Source organism: Schistocerca americana, chromosome 1 (genome assembly GCF_021461395.2).
Source record: "Schistocerca americana isolate TAMUIC-IGC-003095 chromosome 1, iqSchAmer2.1, whole genome shotgun sequence".
Taxonomy (NCBI): Eukaryota; Metazoa; Arthropoda; class Insecta; order Orthoptera; family Acrididae; genus Schistocerca; species Schistocerca americana.
The window spans coordinates 911,260,394-911,285,097 of NC_060119.1; positions in this window are offsets into that span (position 1 = coordinate 911,260,394).

The following is a 24,704-nucleotide window of genomic DNA, read 5'->3' on the forward strand; positions in this document are numbered from 1 at the left end:
TTCAGACTCAGATCATTATGTTCACAATTTTACTATCACGAGAACCCCTACAAAAGGTCCCAAACTCAACAAATCTCTCCTGCATACCCAGCGGTTATAGTACTCCTGGACGAAATTACAGCATTTTCCCCTGAACGTCAAGGCTGCCATGTTCGAGACATGACAAGCATAAAATTTTTATCTACCAAGTTGTTTCAAATCAGTGAAAATATTTCATGAAATCGTTCTAAATCTACAGGAACAGTTGGGTCAGATACCGTCTCCATTGTATCGGAACAAAGTGAAGAGCCCTCCTCTAATATTAAACGTCGTAATACTAGCAAAAGGGAGCCCTTAATATCACAGTAACAGATTGGAGCTCTTTCAGTAATGAATCTGCACACGCGAAGGCTTTTGGCGTTAGTCTTTTGTGTAGCTCAGAAATGGGGTTTGTCTGGTTCACTTTCTTGGAATGTTATTTGTAAGTCACGTAGATTCCGCAACCTAACTGGAGCTCCGTTGAAGAAGGCAGCCGAAAGTCCGGGAGTAATTTCTTCTACACTCCGGTACTAATTTACTAATTTTACTATTAAGTCGCTACAGTTGTTGTTTCCATGAAGGACTTTTGAAAATAACGTAGCCTCCACGCCGAAAAAAAGATGGTCATAAGATTTATCTGCAAGTCTACAGGCGTCCGTGGTCATTGTCATTGAAGGTAAAATGTTCTGTGTTGTTAGGCGGCGTTATATTTCTACTACAATATAGATGTCTCGACCCTACTGCTCAGATCATCTTCTGGATGTTGTGGTGTCCACGGTTGACTGAACGATGTCAGAGAGCACTGTAACGTTCTCTTATAAAGGGGGAGCTTCCCTCCTTTATGCTGGAGAGGTAGTATTACTAAGCACTGAAAAATAAAATAAGATTTACAGCCGAAGAGGTATTTTCAGCATCTACCTTAAAGTTACAGAAAATCTTACGTGAGGTGAAATCGTCAAAGGTACAAAGAACAAATCGTGAAAATGATACATTTCCCCAGCTTTCAGGATTTCAGTCGGATGACGTCGACATCTCATTACGTTGCGAAAAGTCCAAGGATCACAACGACGTATGTAACAGAATTACCTGCTCCTCACCGTAGTGAGCAGCTAAAGTGACAATATGCACCTTCTCTCGCGAGGCAAAATCACAGTAAACATTTATGCAACACAGCATTTGTTGCGGCGTTTACGAAGTGCTGTAGGACTTATTTTGTCATCAGGCCTTTTACAACTTCGATGCGGTCCACCACGAATTCCTCTCTTGTGACACCCTCTCCACCTCAGAGTAGTATTTGCACCCTATTTCCGCAGTTACAAAGTGCTCATGTTTGAAGTTTCGGTTTCAGGACGCTGTGGAAATAGAAAAAATTCTCAGAACGACGTCAAATTTGAACTGAATATTAGTGGCACAGGGGGAAATGTCACTGGAAAAAAAGAAATTTAACGGAAATTTTACCAGTAGATGGCCCTGCCTAAGCGTCTTAACGTAAACGGGATCGGCTACAAATGACAGATGAATCCCAATACAACGGTCCTGGTTAGGGTTGGATATTACTCCATCAGTACTGTTAAATGTGCATAACTGCGAAAGTTCGGCATCAATGGTCGTGGCACTGTTATTTAGGTATGCACATCCATCACGGGAAGGTCGCACCACATCGAATAGGAAAAAGCGGCTTGTAATTGTAGTGACGCCAAAAACCGCATGAAAAGCAATATCCGAATTCGGAATCTCTGCCTGTCCATGATGTAAACCAGCTGGAACCTTCCTTGGATCTGGCAGTTTTCCAAATATATCTTCTCATCTCTCATTCCTGCTAGCTATCACGTATTCTCCCTTACCTCCTTCGTTTATTTCTTCCCCAACTACAGCGTTCAATCCCACATGATAAAAAGACCATCATCTCCATTTACATATTGAATTATTCTTTATGTATCTCTATCTCTTTTTTTCTGCTTATGACATCGGTATGTATACCTGAATTACTGTCGTTAACTTCGGTCTGTTGTCGCTTCTGGTGAGAACGATCCTATCATTAAACTGATCACAGTACCGATAACTCACTGCCTGCCCTGCCTTCCTATTCATAACGAATTCTACTCCAGTTATACCATTTTGTGCTGCTGTTAATTTTACCGTGGTCATAAATCCTCATTTCTTTCCACTTTATTTCACTGACGCCCGCCACAGCTGTATTGAGCCTTTGCATTTACCTTCTCAGTTATTCTTTCTCCCCTACCACGATCAAATCTCTGACATTCAACCCTACGAATAGTAGAATGTTACCTTTCCGTTGGTTATTCAGTCTTTTTCTCACGGCTACCTCCCACTTTGCGGCTCCTTCCACCATATTATAGTTGAGGATAATCCTGCATCTTGTGCCACTGAAGATATCACCATGTCTGGTTTTTCAGTAACAGGCAACTTGTCCAACCGATATACAATCTGCGTATTTAACGCATTGGTTTCCTTACCGGCCGGAGTGGCCGATAGGTTCTCGGCGCTACAGTCTGGAACCGCGTGACCGTTACGGTCGCAGGTTCGAATCCTGCCTCGGGCATGGATGTGTGTGATGTCCTTAGGTTAGTTAGGTTTAAGTAGTTCTAAGTTCTAGGTGACTGATGACCTCAGAAGTTAAGTCCCATAGTGCTCAGAGCCATTTGAACCATTTGATTTTTCTATTTCCTCTTGCGTCCTCACGCCGTTGAGCATTCCTGTTTTTACCGCTTCCAGGGCAGTTTCCAACTCTCCAGGGCAAATGTTTACCCTGAAACTTCACACGCTCCTCCACCCTCTTTTGCCAAGGCCGTTGGCACGATGAAGATGACCTCTCATACCAAAAACCTTCGGTCGCGACTGCTGATTACTTTTATTCAAAATTTAAGCTGTGATTAAATTCGAGTCTCGGACCGGGGACATTTTGGTTACTCTTCAAAGGCACTACGCATTGGCGATGTGTCCAGAATGGAGCCATTAAACTTAACTAACTTATTAAAGGAGGTCATACCTCATTGTTGGTATTTCAGAAGCCTCAACTGTCATCACTGTAAGAACTTTTAGGGGGGAATAAAGATTAACAACGGTGTGTTGTTTTATTTTCCTTGTACTAAATTAAACCTCTTAACCAAGGTGTCACTGCATGCTAAAGTGAAATATAACATATCATCTGTGGTAAAAGAAATCTTAGGGTCTGCCTAATTATTGGCGATCATCTACGTGATTCCACTCCATTCACCGGAAAACGTCGACAGTCCATTAACAAATCTTAGGTCGACATCCAGGAAAAAATGCAAGATGTATCTGCCAACGGACTCCATTAATGTACTTCTGTTGGCACGATTCCGAAACGTTCATTCATAACAACAGAAAAGTCCATAAGTCAGCCGCTTCACAGTGTTCGGATTTGCAAACAGATGAACATGCTCGAGAAAAATTGGTGGAAGGAATACGGAAGACTACGCAGATTCGAAAGCGGAAGAGAATCTTAACAAACATTATTCTTTTAATTGTATCGTCTTATTAAATTCGCGTGTCAATTCAACATATGTCATATTCGTACATGGTGATACTTCACGGGCAGAACCACGTGCGAGACTGTAATGCTAGATTCTACTTCCAATATCTGGGCAGCATCTGTACCTTATGGCCTGTCCACATTCGAACCGTGGAATTTGTGAAGAAGAAAAGCATTTGCTGTCTTTACGATGGCGTTGAGGACTAAATAGGATTTTATTGGCGCAGGGAAGTCGTAAAACCGTTCCATGTGAAGAATGCCACACGCTGTTAGAGGAGTCGTGTTGCAGGTTCGAAAAGCGCAGGGTTAGGCTAACTGTGTTGTCTCAGTGGTACGACAAAGTACTCCCAATCGATAGAAGCTGCGATCAACTACCGACACAGTTATTACTGTATTGGTCTTCTACAATTTTATTAATATGTATCAGACCATCTCGTTAAGTATGGAACCTGTTGTCGGCGCTACAATGGCGCTCTTTTAAAATACTAGGGCGTGTCGTCTGAATTGTTTTTTGTTTTGACTAAACATTACAACGTAGGGGCAAAAATCTAATACTACCTGATCATCATCCGAGGCAAACTGTTTCTTGTTAGGCTGATACTTCCACTCTCGCAGTAATAATTAGGAATAAGTTTCGAAGCCTTTCTACGAGGAAAGGGAGGAACGTTGAAATGATAAGTGGAACTTCATGTCACTTCACCATTTACGTCACTAGCGAGGAATCTAATAGCTCATTAATTGAAAGTTTTGGTACTGTTAATTGTTTATGTGCGCTAAATACCGGGTAAAGAATTACGATTCTGAGAAACCCAGTACGTAGCCAATATGAGGTAACCGTAAAGGCGTGACTGCTAAATATGAACAATGTCATGTTGACATGAAAAGATACATTCGTGTGTTCCGAAGGTACTCTGGATGTTGTTTTCAGGTCTATTGTTCGGTTTTTCAATGGAGAGCCAAGTTCTCTTGTTATTCTTCTCGAAGATACTTCGCCAGAAGCAATGGAAACGCGCCTGCTTCTGGTGTACTCGTATATATGTCAGCATGCTCTTGTAGCACGTGAGTCAACGTTAGGCGTTTACTAATTCGGCGTTTCAGTTTCTTGGCTATGGCTTGGCTTGGCTTGGATTTATGGATCACGTCCATAAATGCTGTGGTCAATAGAACTGCAACACCATGTAGACGCCATACAAGAATCGTAAAATTGACACGATATTTATTACGTGCTTGAATATTCTTGTGATCGAACAACGTTTGTAGCGGTGAGACTATATAAATTCAGTATACAGGGTGTATCAAAAGATATGTTAATATGCTTGGTGGTCGGTAGCATATTGTCTACTAAAATTATGTTTGAAAATGCTTCGTTTGAGTACTAGCGTCTCTGAAATGCGGACCAGGACGTAGTGAATTTGAATAACACGAGCTTGGATGGGAGTAAAGGACACAATGTACATTAGTGTCATTAAACACGGTTACATTCTCTTACAGAAAGTGCTGGAAATGACCACACCAATGAAGATACATTTTGTGTATCAAACTGAAAAGAGGAACTTCAAAACGCCTGCCACGCGGGGTAGCAGCGCGATCCGAGGCGCCTTGCCACGGTTCGTGCGACTCCTCCGGTCGAGGGTTCGAGTCCTCCCTCGGGCATGGTTGTGTGTGTTGTCCTTAGCGTAAGTTAGGGTACGTTAGATTGACTAGTGTGTAAGCCTAGGGACCGACGATCTCAGCAGTCTGGTCCCAAAGGAACTTACCACAAATTTCGAATTTTCAAAACGCCAAGAGCGACAGCAAAGCATTTATTTGGATACCCGGTTTCGGTGAGAGCACATTACTATCTTCGGCTCTTATGCTCCACAATTTCACATAATCTACCCCATCTGTGCTATGCGGGGCCTGTGTGTTATATCACGAATATGTATATGAAGATCATGAAAATCACTGAATGCCGTCATATCAAATTTAAAATTAACAAAATTTACAAACATAAGTATAGTGCGCAGAATAAAATTGCTCATGGTTACACAACAGCCGACTATAGACCGAAATGCACAGTAAACACATTGCTATTCCAAAAATGGTTCAAATGGTTCTGAGCACTATGCGACTTAACTTCTGAGGTCATCAGTAGCCTAGAACTTAGAACTAATTAAACCTAACTAACCAAAGGACACCACACACATCCACGCCCGAGGCTGGATTCGAACCTGCGACCGTAGCGGCCGCTCGGTTCCAGACTGTAGCGCCTAGAACCGCGCGGCCACTCGGGCCGGCTTGGCTATTCCATAAGCCGCTCATAACACACATGGAGGAGATTATTTGAATTTGTAGAGATTGTGGAACATTGCGTTTCCCGGTGTAGAGACAAATAATTTTGTGGATTGCTATACTTGATTATAAACCTATTACCCAGTCAGCTTGGTTCTATCCATTGCACATCCGAAGATGGTAACATAATCTTACTGATATCGGTTATCGATACAAATACTTTACTAGCGTTCTTGGCTTTTTGAAGTTTTTCTTTCGATTGTGAGGCTATTCCACTGCAGATCCTCCATTCTTGCACATCATAAGTTCTTGCATTGCCTGATGATGTCTTGCCGAATGCTTGGGAAGATTCCCATCATATCACTAATGACTGCAACCTGTACTGGGCCACAACATCTTGTGTTGCCTGCACGGTTGCCTCATACACCAGGGTTTTCATGTCCCCTCAGAAATGAAAATCCACTGGCAATAGGGCTGGTGAGCTAGGGACCAAGTTTCGGCAAGACGTCGTCAGGCTGTTCACAACATGAATCGAAGTTGCTGGCGATCATATTGAGCACCTTTTCTAACTGAATTAGACTGCCGGTAATATTCAGTGTCTCCTTTCCTCCGTGCCTAGCTTGGGTGGTCCAAACTGCCTACATCCCCTTCCACATTTCTTGGAAGCTAGGACGCAAACCAAACGTTTTCGAAAATAAGTTTATTAGCGAAATAGACTCACACGTTACCCATCTACCAACTACAGTGTTTTGTAACACACGCTCTGATACGTCTTTCATACGAGGAAAGATTGCGAAACCGGTATCTCATTCAGAAATCGATTTGAATTTGCAAGAGAGTTGTTTTATACGTAATAAGAGAACCTGAATGGGACATTTTGACAACATCTGGAGCACTGGAGACCGTCAGCATGGCGGCCCAATGCGGCGTTCCTTCACGCTCCGACAGTGGAGCGTCCAACAACAACACTGAACATAGTGGTTACCTTCATATTTTCAGACTAGTCCCAGTTCTGTACACAGCGTCAATCAAGATAGATGTATCCGTAAGTGGAGGTTCCGAGGAAAATGAACGCAGTCAGGTTGCATTCGTCATCATCCTATAGCGCAGCACCATGTAGCGTGTCGGTATGGGGTGCCACTGGGTATACAACACCATCACCTCTGGTTCGTATAACTTGTTACTTAGACAGCAGCCGTTAAATTTCTAATATTGGTGGCTGTGACCTATCTTCAAGGTATCTTTCAACAGGATAACGTAAGACCCCATGTTGTTAGTCCCACTCTGACCTACTTCGAACTGTAATCGATTGTGACTCTGGCGAGCACGGCTTCCAAATCTCTCACCCAAAGGAAACAACTGGTCATGAGTTGCTGGTAGACTGGCACGTTATCGCTCGCGAGCCACTACAGTTGATAAGATAAGGTATAAGCGTGAAGCAGCAACGTATCCTCAATGCACACTTTGATCGACTGGAGGCCAAGCTGAGTTAGAGCCATTGTTACTACACTGTATATTAAATTTCGCACACCCTACAGCCCCAAATCGCCTGCAGATTTAATCAACTGCTGTAGTGTAGCACAGTGACTGCGCAGCAGTATATAGTCAGAAATAATGTTCCTTCGGACATGCATGCGGGTACTGTGTAACACACCATGGCACGGGAATCACGGTAGTGTGGTGCGAGCTCTGCGGAAGGTAGACACCAGGGCAAGTGGAATTTTTGGCCCCTGCTGGATGCGTCCTCGGATAGCCGAATGTGTCTACAAACTTCGGTCTTGTTTTTTCACTAGTCTTCCAAAGCTCCATCAAAATCAGATTCTAGAACTAGACCTCTTACATATTCCTGACAACAACCATCTCTTCTTCCATCATGTCAGAAGATAGTTCTTCCCTCTAGTATAGACCCTCAGAGTATTCTTACCAATCTTTCTTCAGGTTTTGCCAGTGGAATTACATTTACTCTCTTAATGTTGATGCCATTGCTCTTGACTTTTCTCTATGTTGAATCTATCCTCCAGACCACCGTTTCATTTCAGTTTCTTCATATTTTAGTGTGGCGATCTCCCTTTACCTTGTTTGTTTTTCTTATTGATTTTATAGTCAAGTGTACTGCTGTAGTCCTTTCTTTTCATGGACTCATTTTATGCCCTTCTTTCGTCGATCAGTTGGAGTACTGCTTTTGTTACTCAATTTTCCTTGCAGTTGTGTACCTTGTATCTATGTTTGCATCTCCTTCTGAGTTTTATCCTTTTTAGGTCTGTCCATTATTCTGCAACTGAACTACTTGTTGCCGCATACATTATCTCAGCACCTACAGCCTTAGAGAAACTCTAATGCATTTTCTAATTTTCAGTACTTCAGCATCCCACAACTTTACACACTGATTCTTTCTAAAGTTTCTCTTAAAATTATCTGTCCTTTTTTAAGATGATGATCTGTTTGTGTATCCGCTCCTAGGTACGCCTTACAATACAATATCTGACTTCGGGAAAGTATCACAGCAGTGAATATAAACAGTTATCTCGGTGTAAATACTAGGTCGTGCTGAAAGTTAACGCCTCCGAACTTTTAATGAAAACTCTTAAAGCTTTTTAAATAAAACCAACTTTATTAATATTCTACATCTGTATTCTTTATGTCAACATAATTATTCCTCAACATAGTCATCCTCCAACGGGAGATCAGTTTGTGGATTGTGTCACTGTAGAACGTTTGGCTTTCTTGACAACACCACAATCTCACCTCTGCTTACACTGCTTCATCACTATCAAAGTGAAGTCCTCTAAGGTGTTCTTTTCTTTTTGGAAACACGAAAATCGAATGGCGCTAAGTCGCCACTTTACGGAGAATGATCGGCGACAGTGAAACCAAGGCATCAGATTGTTAGAGATGTCGCAGCGCTCATGTATGAGTTGGCATTATCGTGCTGGAGGAGGGAGTACTCGATCTGTGGAAGAATTCTTCGAATCACGGCAGTTTTCTGAGGAACAAATGGTTCAAATGGCTCTGAGTACTATGGGACTTAACATCTGAGGTCATCAGTCCCCTAGACTTAGAACTGCTTAAACCTGACTAACCTAAGGACATCACACACAGCCATGGCCGAGGCAGGATTCGAACCTGCGACCGTAGGGGCCGCGCGGTTCCAGACTGAAGCGCTAGAACCGCTCGGCCAAAGCCGGCCGGCTTCTGAGGAACTCGCAAAACCTTGCAGACTCTATGGCGGTGTCTTAAGGCATGAATTCCAGATGCATCACACTTTGAAAATTCCATCACATATTGAGCAAGACTTTGCCTTCTGATGGCATGGTCTTGAACTGTCTTGGCGACGGTGATCCTTTGTGGTGGAACTCAAGTGATGCTCAGTTGTTTTCGGGGTCAAAATAGTGAGCACAGCTTTCATCACCTGCCACTATGTTGTTAACGAAATCATCACCCTCAATCTCAATACGTAAAAGAAATTATTGACAAATGTTCAGTCTCCTTTGCTGCAAGTCACGAGTGAACATTCAAGACACTCATCGTGCTTACGGATTTCTACATCACATATCGGCAGCGATGGCCGTAAACGCTCTTATCTGAGAGCTGTGTCTGAGTTATCCGAATACTTTCTATGATAAGTTCAACAACCTGATTCCAACGAGTCTTGTCGGTTGCCGTACGCGATCGACCACTCCGATCTGTGTTATTCACGTTGAGGTTAGCACCAACGTTCGCTTCATTATGAGCACGGAAATCCCAACGTCGCACGTTACTGATGTCGCAATAATCATCCTGCACAGCTTTGGCACTTCTATGGATTTCAATTGCAGGCATGGTCTCTATGGTTAGAAACTGGATTACAGCACACTGTTTTCCATGCACCGACGTAGTTATGTTACACACTGCTATGTAGTACGCTACAATTCGGAACCGTCTAGAGTCAGAGGGTTGCAACTTACGTCAGACAAGTAGGGCAGTCGATCGAGTAATACGGACGACATGTAATACCTCAACTGATATTGAGAACACAACAGAAAATTCGGAGGCATTATTTTTCAACAAGATCTCGTAGTTACTCCTGCTAGTAAACGAGATAAGAAATAGCAAATGTTAACCATATTTCCTACTATTTCATGTTTGTACCATCGAAAGTTACGTTAACGTTATGCGCGTTATGTTTGTCTGTCCTGCCACAGCAGTTGATACTTCAAGCTACATGTAAATCACAGTCTAAAAAGGGGACCCTCCATACTGTAAATCACGGAGTTTGATGCCCATGGAATTTGTTGTAGAGGCACCTACCCTGAGTACCTGGCTATCCGATTTTTTTGGCGACGGGCCTTGGTTTTTGAGAAAATCAATTTTGAAGGTCGTTGCGTACTTTGTATGCCCGTAACATTACAGATATTCCGAGCAAGTCAGAGTAGCGCAGCGATAAAGGTCCCCAGCTACCGCGCTTGGTGTACCGTATTCGAATCCTGCTCGCGGAGTAGATTTTTGGCATATTTAATGGCATTTGTGATTTCGCCTTTTGATTCTTCGTTGAACTCCTCTACTTGTGGATCTTCTTCTGGCTGCTTTACTGCAGAAACACTAGGTTCTTCCATTTCACAGAATTTTTCTAACACACGGCACTAGAGACGCTTAGCTACTGACGCTGTAGTTAGATGCGAATGTAGAGAAATGCAACTCTCATCCTCATTGGCCGCAACTACGAGCTGGGGTTCACGTTATGGCTAACGGTATTCACTGGAGGGGGGACGATAATGGGCGGAGATCGATTTCGGGTAATACAAGGTTCAAAGGTTCAAATGGCTCTGAGCACTGTGGGACTTAACATCTGAGGTCATCAGTCCCCTAGAACTTAGAACTTCTTAAACCTAACTAACCTAAGTACATCACACACATCCATGCCGTTGTACGAACATTTGGAACTCAGACTGCGAACCACAAACGGAATGAATATTTGAAAAAATTAATAACTGAATATATAATTGTAATTTCGCACACCTTACACTGTTTGTTGATATTCTTTGAAATAAAATTGAAAAATTCGGTCGATTTTGAAAAAAAAAATACACGAGCAGGATTCGAACACGACACTTCCAGTGCGGTAGCCGTGAATCTTCGGAACCGTTGCCGCTGCGCTACGCTGATTTGTTCGGGATGTATGTAATGTTACGAGTATACAAAGGGGGGAATGAACTTCAAAATCGATTTTCTCAAAAACCAAGGCCCGTCGCTAAGAAGCCGGATAGCCAGGTACTCTGGGCAAGTGCCTCTACAACATATTTGAAGGGCATCAAAATTCATGATTTACTGCATGAAGGGTCCCCTTCTAAGCTGCTTTTTAAACTGTACCGTAAAAAATGGTTTTTGTCGCCTGTACGCGTTTCACCAAGTGTCCAAACACTCCACCAGGTCCCAGGTACGTACCACTTTCTGATGTTCGAGGAATGCAACAGGTAGTGAATCTTAAAATGGTTTTAAACTTTTGCATTGAAATTTGAAGTTAGTAGTTTGAGTGACACCCAACATATACTCCTGTACGAATGTCATTTACTCTCGATGGCCTTGATTGTGTGGCTAGCGAGATCTGCAGCGTAAGGAGTCTGAAGAGCCACTAGAAAAACGAGCTCCTTTCGATGCAGCCAGGAGAGAAGTCTGGATACTGGGATAGTTAGGGTGCCAAGGGAAGTGGAAGCTGTGTGCCGCACGCAGTCCAGCCACCTGCCGCGCTCAGGCTGTTGTCGACGATTGGCACACTCCTCGCTTGCGCCTTTCTCCTCAAAGGGCTAGTTACGCTATTTCTCTGCACAAGAAAAGCGAGGGCTAGAGAGGCAGATCTCGCAGCGCGCAGAGGGCACGGACTCGCACAGACGCGAGTACGCCGCCCGGTGCGGACGAGGGCAGCTGTTTACATGAAAAGCGATTCATTACACAGGAGAGAGCTTCATTGTGCTGCACAATTAATTTGCAAATTACGCACTAAAGGGTCACTCGTAAAGCGAATGGCCCTACTCATACGAGAGAAGGACAAGGAGCGGAAAAGAGGGGGCGAGCCGGACAAAAAAAGGGAGGCATCTTTGGAGCCAGGGCGTCGTTCAGAAACGAATGCGCGAACACGGCCTCTCAATTTAATGGCCCCCGGGGCGGCGCAGGCGAGCTGCCCGGAGCATATTGCGGCCATTAGCGGCGTGTGCGCTGCGCTTTGTAGTCGCGCAGAAACAATTGCAGGCGGTGACCACGCGAGGCGATTGTCCGCGCGCCCCCTCTTCAGCACAGTAGTTTCCGCCACAGCCCCCCTCCCCTCCCCCCATGGCGCCTTTCACCACCGCGCTGGACGCGCTGCTGAATTCACTGAGCCTAACTGCACTTGACACGCTGCAAATGCTAATCGAACACACACTTCAAAGGGAATTACCAAACGAGAAAACGTACCGGGTAAATGTGTGTCATCTGCGAAGTTCGAAAATAATTGCCTCGGCTTAGAGCTTTTTTGCATTATAGACTGTCTAAAGGGATCGTGCGAGCAGGATGTGATACAGTCTAGCGGACAGCCTTGCAACAGACTTGAAGGAGTAAGTGGTTACGCATAAAGTAGCGTGCTAGCGTAAAGATGAGTTAATTTAGAATTTCAGGCTCTAGTAAGGGCAGTGGTAACTGTTCTCTCGTTGGGTGTAATTTCATATATGCCAACTGTCCTCACGAAACGAAGCTTTTCTCCTATCCAAACGAAAAGCTACACGCAACCAGACTTGAAAGCTTTGGTTACGGCACTGACGATGTGGAACGGCCGTGCCAGTTGATCATAATCATAATTTCTCAGTGTTTGAATTTTGTGAGCATGTCGAGTGTAGCTCCTCTCTTCAAACTATGCTGAACACCCCGACTGATTCCTAGTCTGAAACTCAGTATCATGTACCTCACTAGCTTCTAATTTCATCCGGGCATTACAGAATTTCTGCACGCCTTGGGAACCATGGTGTTTGAAAAATAATGGAGTCAGTCCACATACATCCCTAAAACAATGGACCGCCTTCAACCAGACTAGCTACAAGTTTCATTTACTGTCTGGAATGAATCGCTGTTGGGGTAAGAACCACCGACCTATCAAAGGGGTGGGGTGGGGACGAAAAAGCACTACAGCCAACTGCGCGTTAACCCTTGTACGGGATGATTCAAAAAGAAAAAAACAGATTTGAGTTGTTTATTACAGGCAAACTATGAAGGATACAAACACATTGTGCATGTCAGTGGATAGGGGAACGTTCAAGGATTTATGTTCGCACAGACACTGTACCATACGCTCAACAAGAGCACCATGTGTTGTTCGCGAAACATTGAAACGGTGGTCCAGGAGATTCCATACAAGAATCAACAGGTCCATGTTTACTGAATAGACAGCTTCAACAACTCCATTTCTCAGCTCTTAAAGAGTAGCTGATATTGGTACGACACAGCCTCTGTCTTTTATATACCGCACAGGGCCAAAAGCAATCAATAAGGTCTTGTTGCCCATCTCCTCCAATCCTATGTTGTGGGATGGTGTTTAGATATCTCCGCACCTCAAGTTGATAGTGAGGTGGGGCGCCGTCATACATAAAAATTAAATCACTAGAATCCTCGTGAAGTTGAAGAAACAGGAAATTTTGCAGCATGACCAGGTATGACATTCCTGTCATAGTTCCCTCCGAAAAAAAAAGATGGTCAATAAAATTTGTGGACAGAAACAGAACAAAGCACATTCCGTTTCGGTGAGTCTCTTTCACGTTCGATGACGACATCGGGATTTAGACACACAAATTCTTACATTACGAGGTATACCTTAGTCAACCGATGAAACGTCGATTCCTCCGAAAAGATTAATCATTCGGTAAAAGTGTCTTCTGCCATACTCTGGAGTAATGAAATGCAAAATCCGCGCTTTATGTTACGGTCACCGCGACGCAGTCGCTGCAGTAACTGCAAATTGTAAGGCTTCACACGTAGGCATCGTTTCAGAACACGCCACGCTGTTGTTAGGGAAGTTGAAGATCCTAGCCTGCCCGTCTTATGGACATCCGAGAGGTCCGTGTGGACGCATCTCGGATAAGCTCGACAATTCATGAGACGACCATGGCCGACCAGTGGTGTTCCCTATGCGTACGCAACCAACTTCCAAGAACTTTGTACGTCATTCGTAAAGCTGCTTGTGCAGAGGCGGCTTCTTGCTGAATCGACGGCGGAATGCAAGTTGCTCTTGAAGAATACAATGACTTCGCGAAAACTCCATCACACAAAATGACCTGTTCTACGTTGCAGTCGCCATGTTGACACAAACGAATAGCAGCGCAACTGTCACAAAACATTGAACCTGTCTCTATCCAGTGACATGTGGACCCTGTTTCTATCTTTTATAATTTGTCTGTAATAAACAACTGAAATCTGTTTTTTTTAATCAACCGATACTTTATTCATCCAATATATGAGAACGAGAGTACTTAGAGACGTGCAACAAACCTAATACACAATTTCAAAATCTAATTAAACTTTTTCTCACTGAGGAACTCCACGAAATGATGAAAGGAAGAAAAGCTTACAACTTATTACATTTTCGCTGTTCATGCCTAAACTGTCGTATGCACCATTACTTACTAATTTATTACTTCCTTAGTATTAACTCTGTTCGCAATACGTTTTGCGGACAGCGTCCACATACACCACTGGCTGTACCTCAAAAAAAAAAAAAAAAAAAAAAAAAAAAAAAAAAAAAAAAAAAAAAAAAGTTCAATTGGCTCTGAGCACTATGAGACTTAACATCGGAGGTCATCAGTCCCCTAGAACTTAGAACTACTTAAACCTAACTAACCTAAGGACATCACACACATTCATGCCCGAGGCAGGATTCACACCTGCGACCGTAGTGGTCGCGCGGTTCCAGACTGAGATGTACCTCCAAAACGTACCAATGTACAGCATGTAATTCAGGAGATACGTCATAAACACTGAATTGCATGCAAATGAAACTGTAGGACTAAATTCGATGGAGGTACGGATGAAATACACTAAAGCGATAAAGAAACTGGTATATGCAAGCGTTTTCAAATAGAGAGAGATTTAAACAGGCAAAATACGGCGCTGCGATCGGCAATAAGAGAATTAGTGTCTGGCGCAGTTGTTAGTTAGGTTACTGCTGCTAGAATGGCAGGTTATCAACATTTAAGTGAGTTTCAGCGTGGAGTTATCGTCGGCTCACGAGCGATGCGACACCGCATCTCAGAGATAGCGACGAAGTGGGGATTTTCCTGTACAACCATTTAACGAGTGTACCGTGAATATCAGAAATCCGGTAAAACATCATATCTCCGACGCCGCTGCAGCCGGAAAAAAATCCTTCGAGAACGCGACCAACGACGACTTAAGACAACGTTCAACGTGACAGAAATGCAACTCTTTCGCTAATTGCTGCAGATTTCAATGCAGGGCCACCAACAAGTGTCAGCGTGCAGAATATTCAATGGAACATCATCGATATTGGCTTTCCGAGCCCAAGGTCCACTCGACTCGCCGGCCGGGGTGGCCGAGCGGTTCTAGGTTCTACAGTCCGGAATCGCGCGTCCGCTACGGTCGCAGGTTCGAATCCTGCCTCAGGTGTAGGTATGTGTGATGTCCTTAGGTTGGTTAGGTTTAAGTACTTCTAAGTTCTAGGGGACTGATGACCTCAGAAGTTAAGTCCCATAGTGCTCAGAGCAATTTGAACCATTTTTCCACTCGACTCGTGTATCCCTGATGAATTCACCATACAAAGATTTACGCCTCGCCTGGGCCCGCAACAACGACACTGAATTGTTGAATGGAAACATGTCTCTTTTCAAATTGCATGGAGCAGATGGACGTGTACGGGTATGGTGACAATCTCATAAATCCATGGACCCTGCATGTTAGCAGGGAAATGTTCAAGGTGGTGGAGGCAGGTTGTGGACCATGTGCATTTGGAGCGATATGGGACCCCTGATACGTGTACACACAACTCTGACCGGTGACACGTATGTAAGCATCCTGTCCGAATACCTCCACCGCTTCATGTCCATTGTGCACTCCGATGGACGTGGTCAATTCCAGCAGGAGAATCCGACACCTCACACGTCCAAAATTGGTACAGCCTGGCTCCAGAAACACTCTTACTAGTTTAAACACCACCGCTTGCCACCAAACTACCCTGAAATGAACATTATCGAGCACATCTGGGATGCCTTGCAACGTGCTGTTCAGAAGAGATTTCCATTCCCTCGTACTCTTCGGGATTTATGGAGAGCCCTGCGGGATCCATGGTGTCAGATCCCTCCAGCCCTACTTCAGCCATTAGTCGTGTCCATGCGACGTCATGTTGCGGCACTTCCGCGTTCTCGCGAGGAGCCTACACGATAGGCAGGTGTACTAACGTTTTGGCTCTTCAGTATATGTTAAACATAAGTGAAATATATTTGAAATATGCGTACACGGGAAAAATCATGGGTAGATAGCTCATCCTAAATCCCTAGAGAGATTTGAACCAAATTTGGTACACATATTAGTTAGAATCTGAAAAAAATTGGTACAGAAAATGGAGAGGAAGAAATGGACAGAGGTATGGGACAGAGAAATGGATACGGAAAGTGTGCAACCGGTCGCTTGCCTAAGTCATAGATATATGTCTGAGTAATGCTAAATGTCATCATTCTAACATAAAGAAAAGCACTATCTTCAAAATAACCTTCAAATAGTGAGCTACACCCTTAATTTTTAGATATGAATTAATTAGTTTACTCATATCACTTTTGTTGCTTATGCCTGCGGTCACTTTCAAAACTCAAATTAATAATTAAATTAATTAATTTAATTAAATTGAACCTTAAATTGCTGGTATAACCATGTAATATCAAAATAAAATAAAAACAGTGGTTGGCTGAGGCAGTATCAGTGTTAACAGTGGAGTATTTAAGTTTACAAAATGATGACAAGTTTTATTAGCCTTTTTCTTTCACAAAAGTGACAAACACAAATCAGAAGAAGAACAGAGTTTGTAAAAGCATACATTGGGTAGAAGCTATACAAATTCTCCCCTGAATTAATCCCTTTTACAACGCAATCTGACTTTGCTTACACTGTGATGCCCAATTGTCTTCAAATAGAATCAGCTACGACCAGGTGTACCACACCGGAGAACAGGGTGCTGTGAATATCATTTAACAATCCTACGCCAGGGTCGCAGTATCTTACCCTTTCCCCTTGATTCAGGCGGCAGCAGAAAACAGCGCGCTGTGGGTGGGAGATGAAGCGCTGCGGCAGCAATAATAATCTGACGCGTCCATGAAAACTTGGCAAACTACGCGGTCTAGCATTCGGATTATCAGAATTTCCCTATCAGACCACTGAAATCCCAGCATATTTCAGTGTGAGGTGCACCCGTTCGCTGGTCTGGCCAAACCAATTTGACTCACAGGCAGGACGGTGCTTGCTGGAATTGCCAAAAGTCGGACGGCCGACTCAGGACGAATAAGTTCATTCTCGTGACACACAATATATCCGAGATGATATGCAGTTCCACAACCGGTACAGTTGTAAACTGCCACTGGCTCTTAGTCCACCACAAGATACAAAACACAAGTGTCACCCTTAACGAAAAACCTTAAATTCCACACCAGGAGAGGTTCTAAAATGGTTCAAATGGCTCTGAGCACTATGGGACTTAACATCTAAGGTCATAAGTCTCCTAGAACTTAGAAGTACGTAAACCTAACTAACCTAAGGACAACACACACATCCATGCCCGAGGCAGGATTCGAACCTGCGACCGTAGCGGTCACGCGGTTCCAGACTGAAGCGCCTAGAACCGCACGGCCACACCGGTCGGCACCAGGAGAGGACCAGAAGACGAAGAAGAAAAAGAATCGCAACAACTTTCCACCAAGCCTCGGTGCGGGAGGCGAATTATCAAAAATGAAACCGCCCTCACATTGCGCAAACCATTCGAACTATCCTCTACTCGTTGACCCACCCCTCTTGACTATTCAGTTGGCCTGGTAGCCAATCCAGACACACCACCGGAGTTCCTGTTCAGCAGGAACAAGCCTCTCCTTTGCATGTCCTGAGAGGAGCCAATCAGCGACTCCTAATGTCTCTTGTCTGAAAAAAAGAAGATTTTAAACTATGTAGACGTCGTTCTCACGGTAAGCATGGGCAGGTCTTGGCAAAAACCATCTACCTACATGGGACCACATACCCTGCTTCGCAGAGAGATCTAATCCTCCCAGGCCGACAATTTACGATTTCTGAAAGAAGCCTGTTAAGCTTCTCCGTGAAATACATGTTTTGGCCACTTTGCGACGGGCTGCTGCCTGGTCCAGGTAAAATGTCTTGCAAACTGGTGCCCTTCTCTCCGACCCTTAGTGGAAAGAGGAGAGGGTAGTCCTTTTGCAGGTATGATCCACTGAGGGCTGCTTCCCAGAATCACTCATACACCCAGGTCGCTGCACTCAGCATTTATGGCTGGCTCCCTGTTCTGTCACCTCCACAATGGCCCCTCGGGTACGACTTCTCTACAGGCTACACATGCAATTTTAGAAACATTCTGCCTACAAATTCCTATGTAAAAGAGTACTACACCACACATATCAAAGTAGCGCTGGAGAACACCGAAATCATGACCTAAAATATGAACTTTAATGTGACTGACAATGCTGTTAAAGAGAGAGAGTGGCATGCCGCATCTCAAAGAAATGAGGATATAGACAGGGAGAGGAGAGAAGAGGACACAGACAGGAAAGTAAGGAGAAGATATACAGAGACTGGTGGGGAGGAAGGGATTGGAGAAGATAAACAAACAGAGAGGGGGTCGGGCTGTAACTAGACAGAGAAAGGGAAGAGGAGGAGATGGTTACAGAAAGGAAAGAGGAGGAGATGAACAGAAGAAGTGGGGCGTGGAGGTAGACAGAGAGAGGGGTGGATTGTAGGTGGAAAGACAGGGGGACAACGAGAAGATAGACAAAGAGAGTAGGAGAACGAGATGGAAGTAGAGTTGAGAGAGTAGAAGGACAAAGGGGAAGGACCAGACTGACCGAGGGAGGATGACCAACTGATAAAGAGATGGGGGAGTAGGATACTGAGTAGTAGAAGATCGGAATTAACACCAGAGCAGCACCGGGTACTAGACCAGCAATAATATATAAGTGCCTTGATGGTAACTTAAGTGCAGATACACACTATGTTCGAGCTCTTGCGAGAAACACGTAAAGCTGAGTGCAATGAGGGTAATGAACAATGGATGCTACATGTGAAGTGTGTGACAAATGTAGAATCTGGGCTGGAGAGGGTGCTACATCGAAAGCTCAGCGTTGCTTTCCAAAGACACATTCCCAATTGGCGTCTGGTGTCTTCAAAACAAGCGGTCGCTGATTTGCTTCCTTAGAGCACCTGGGAGCTATTTTTTCCCTGTTTCCTGTATTTACTAAATGACTTTCCCGTTATGCTTTTTAAACTGTATGATAATAATGATAATAAAATAACAATAAAACATATAAAAGTGATTCCTTAGTTATCTGTATTCTGTAATTTCTAGTGAATGGACTAATGGTAATTTACAAACCTGCAGCATACTGTAGGTGTAAAATAAGCCTGCAACTTGTTTTATGATTGAAATAAATAGTTGTAGCTCCGTCATAAAATCCATTGAGAAGTATTTGGCTTTATTTACTTTTTTTTTATTTCTTGATGGCGACTAACTTCGGACACTTGTGTCCGTTTTCAAAACATTCATATCGATAAGTGTGAGAATACAGGCGGTAGCCTATGTACAGAAAGTGCCCCTCCAGTGATGATTGAAGTGGCAATGCGGCTGACTTGCTGAGTCGACAATGTGCCTCTTTGATCATCACTGCGGGGGAAGTTTTTGTACAGAGGTTACCGCCTGTAATGTCACACTTCCGATACGGATGCTCTGCAAATGGACGCACGTGTCCGAAACTAGTCACCATCAAGAAATAAAAGAAGGTACTTCTCAATGCAACTTATGATGGAGCTACAACCATTTACTTCGATTATAAAAGGTAACTGTACAGAAAGTGATGTACTAGTTAAGGTGGGATAGGAATAATCCATGCATTTATGCATCCTTCAAACGTATTTTGAACTAATATAATTGCAGTGTAAATAATTCATTCATGATCTGAGGTCTATATAGACGAGATATCAATACTGACAGTTTCTTGTTTGCCAGATAATATGATATTTTTGTGTCCATTTTACAGCATTGATTGGTGCATTATTACATAAGGGGAAAAATCGTATAGGCGGCCACTTGCGTAAAACGGGAAATCCGCCCAGTAGCTGCTGCGGTTTGTTTTTCTCTTGAAACCCTTGCTTCCAGTAACAGCGTAGTTCACCTCCCTCTCATAACACGTGAGAAAAAACGCACTAAACCTCTTTAACCCTTTCAAATATCAGTTGTGCATTAAGACATTGCTGATCCGTTGCTACAAATCTAATACGTGGGCTGTTCGGAAAGTAAGTTCCGATCGGTCGCGAAATGGATACCGCTGTGAAAATCCGATGAACTTTCGCCACAGATGTGTTGGGCAGGATCTCAAGTATGCCCGTCTATAGCGGCACGTCGCTCTTTTCAATTCTGAGTGCACAGTGAGAACGTAAAGATGCTTAGAAAATCGTGTCTCCCCCCAAGTATGAGGGTCTGGTGGGAGGTTTTGCCTGATGTCGTGAGCCCACAAAACGTAGCTGTTATGCGTTTCGTTCTTCATGACAATCATGACAGTTCTCAGACGCTGTTTGCAAGGGCTACGAGGACGCTCCTGCAGCGTTTTCGATTGGAAGTATTTGGTCACCCACCATATCGCCCATAACTGGCTCGTCCTGAGTTCCATCTCTGCTCACATGAACCGCTGCCTATGAAGACCATATTTTGGCACAGGCAACGAGCTGTAGCCGAAAATAGAGAATTCGCTGAAAGCACAACCGGCTGCTTTCTATGACAAGGGAATTGGAAAGTTGGTACAACGGTGCGATAAATGTCTAAGTCGGAGCAGCGACGAGGTAGAGAAGTAGCTGTTGGGTGTAGCTAACTAGTTCAAATAATTTCCATTTCGCGACCGAACGTAGCTTACTTTCCGAATATCCCTCGTAGATATTGTAAGCTTTATGCTGTGAATCGTATCTTCAACCGTTTCGCTTTTGTCGTGCAAATTGCAACGAGAACAACCTGAATTTTTGCCAATGTTCCAATGTGGTTTTAGAATAATTTCTTTTACTACCAACGAAATGGCACAATGCAGCAACATGTCTGCAGCAAGCCGACAGACCTGCTTTACACTGACATGCACCTTGCATCACCATTCGTATACAGTCTATCTGAAAAAAAAGCGAGTTAACCCACTGTATATACTGCATATTACTCATATAACATTCTCATATTATACAATTACAGTAAACGTATTTACACAACTTGCTTTGATTTTAGCCGCTTACGTTTGCTGATTGACAACAGTTTCTCCTCTCCCAATATTTCCTTAATTTCAAAAATATGGTTACTGTTTTGAAGGGGGAGACCTGAAATACCACTACATTCTGGAGGCCAACATAAATTAGGCTTGTATTTTCGGAAGCTATACGCAAGACATGTACTGGAATACGGCTGATCTCTCGGTCTCTCATTCGTAAAGTTTGCCGCTCATGCTGCTAGGGGCACTCTCACTCACAAATGCTGTATTAGCGCACTCTCTATACATATTAAACTTTTCTTTTGATAATGAAATAATTCCACCTCTTCTAAAATTGTTTAGTAATACCTTTCCTCGATGTAGAAGCAATTTCAACCGTGACTCAGGGACATACATTGGTCTGCCTGCTGTGCATTTTGAAGATTGATGGTTTCACAGTCGGTAGGAATTCTAACTGCAGACTTACTTCAGATGACTGAGTATTTACAATGAAGTTTGAAAAAACCTTAAAAACATTCCATTACGTCTTGATAAGATTTCAATGTGCTGCAGAGGTTAGGCAACTTACTTAAAATGTACAAAAATATAAAACTGTCCCATAAAAACAACACAGAGCAGTAGCACCCCAAGACTACCATATCAATGAGCCACACTACGAATTAGTCCTCACTCAAATACCTGGGTGAAACAACTTGTTCTGAATTAAAATTGGATGACCACGTTAGCCGAATCGTAGGTAAAGCAGTCGACAGACTTCGGTTCGTTGCAAAGGTGCTGGGAAAATACGGTCAGTCAACAAAAGAGACAGCTCATGTATCACTTTTGCGTCTCATCTTAGACTATTGCTCAAGTTTGTGGGACCCATACCAAACAGGACCTGAATGTCACAGAATTATTTGAAACGGGATGGGGTGGTCACGGGAATGATGAAACATCTACACTCCTGGAAATTGAAAAAAGAACACATTGACACCGGTGTGTCAGACCCACCATACTTGGTCCGGACACTGCGAGAGGGCTGTACAAGCAATGATCACACGCACGGCACAGCGGACACACCAGGAACCGCGGTGTTGGCCGTCGAATGGCGCTAGCTGCGCAGCATTTGTGCACCGCCGCCGTCAGTGTCAGCCAGTTTGCCGTGGCATACGGAGCTCCATCGCAGTCTTTAACACTGGTAGCATGCCGCGACAGCGTGGACGTGAACCGTATGTGCAGTTGACGGACTTTGAGCGAGGGCGTATAGTGGGCATGCGGGAGGCCGGGTGGACGTACCGCCGAATTGCTCAACACGTGGGGCGTGAGGTCTCCACAGTACATCGATGTTGTCGCCAGTGGTCGGCGGAAGGTGCACGTGCCCGTCGACCTGGGACCGGACCGCAGCGACGCACGGATGCACGCCAAGACCGTAGGATCCTACGCAGTGCCGTAGGGGACCGCACCGCCACTTCCCAGCAAATTAGGGACACTGTTGCTCCTGGGGTATCGGCGAGGACCATTCGCAACCGTCTCCATGAAGCTGGGCTACGGTCCCGCACACCGTTAGGCCGTCTTCCGCTCACGCCCCAACATCGTGCAGCCCGCCTCCAGTGGTGTCGCGACAGGCGTGAATGGAGGGACGAATGGAGACGTGTCGTCTTCAGCGATGAGAGTCGCTTCTGCCTTGGTGCCAATGATGGTCGTATGCGTGTTTGGCGCCGTGCAGGTGAGCGCCACAATCAGGACTGCATACGACCGAGGCACACAGGGCCAACACCCTGCATCATGGTGTGGGGAGCGAACTCCTACACTGGCCGTACACCACTGGTGATCGTCGAGGGGACACTGAATAGTGCACGGTACATCCAAACCGTCATCGAACCCATCGTTCCACCATTCCTAGACCGGCAAGGGAACTTGCTGTTCCAACAGGACAATGCACGTCCGCATGTATCCCGTGCCACCCAACGTGCTCTAGAAGGTGTAAGTCAACTACCCTGGCCAGCAAGATCTCCGGATCTGTCCCCCATTGAGCATGTTTGGGACTGGATGAAGCGTCGTCTCACGCGGTCTGCACGTCCAGCACGAACGCTGGTCCAACTGAGGCGCCAGGTGGAAATGGCATGGCAAGCCGTTCCACAGGACTACATCCAGCATCTCTACGATCGTCTCCATGGGAGAATAGCAGCCTGCATTGCTGCGAAAGGTGGATATACACTGTACTAGTGCCGATATTGTGCATGCTTTGTTGCCTGTGTCTATGTGCCTGTGGTTCTGTCAGTGTGATCATGTGATGTATCTGACCCCAGGAATGTGTCAATAAAGTTTCCCCTTCCTGGGACAATGAAGTCACGGTGTTCTTATTTCAGTTTCCAGGAGTGTATATTGGCAGACCCTTGTAGATAGACGCCAATAATCCCACGAAAGGCTACTTTAGTAGTTCCAAAAGCCAGTATTAAGTGAAGAATGTACGGATATACTTCAGCCCACAAAGTGTCAGTTCGTAGAGACCGCAAACACCAGATCAGACGAATACAGCACAAACACACACACACACACACACACACACACACACACACACACACACACACACACACACGGACGCACGCACGCACGCGCGCGCGCTCTCATTTAGGCAGTCATCCGCGACTGGAAAGGGAAGAAATCCTAACGTGTCCTAGAGTACTCAATATCCTGTCCTGTGCTTTACAGTGGTATGTGTGTAGATGTAACAGTTATGGTATAGTGATTAATTAATCGGTACGCATGCGACAGCATACGGATTCATGATACGTTTCAAAACGCGCCATTAAAAACTACATTTTTTCGGAGCTCTAACCTCGGGTTCTGTTCGTAATAGGAAGGTAGCGTCAAGTGGTCTGAATAGCCCTTGGGATAGAGACCACTTATATACCCAACAAAAACATCGTATTTCTATAACTATCCTTTTGTACAGGCTCAAATGTTGAACATTATACACTTTCTCCAGCTTAGGTAGATGGAGCGGATCGATTGGTTCTTTTTGTGTTGGATGTTGTCTACGGTGCGCCTTTAAGAGGCTTATCGAAGTACCATTTACTTCACTGGCAGTTCGTTAGAAAACCCGGAAAACATGGTTTCTGGGTTTTGGGTACCAAAACCGAGCCGTGGATCCTATGCACAGCGAATGACTGTAATTTTTAAGATATATTCGTAAGATCTCTAGTTCCAACGACATTGAAAATTTTCTTGCTATCTGTATCCGTTTTAGAGATACACAGTTTCAAATTTACCCTACTTGTACAAGTAAAATATACACCTAATATCCGGTGTGAGGCGAAAACGTAGTTTATAAAGTGACGTACCACAGAGACCTATGATGTAAAGTGCCTTCGTTTTCATTAGGAGGGTTTTGTGAAAAAGCATCCAAAGCTTTTACACATACAAAATCCAGCCTGAAGTGTAAAATTACATAGCTTTATTTT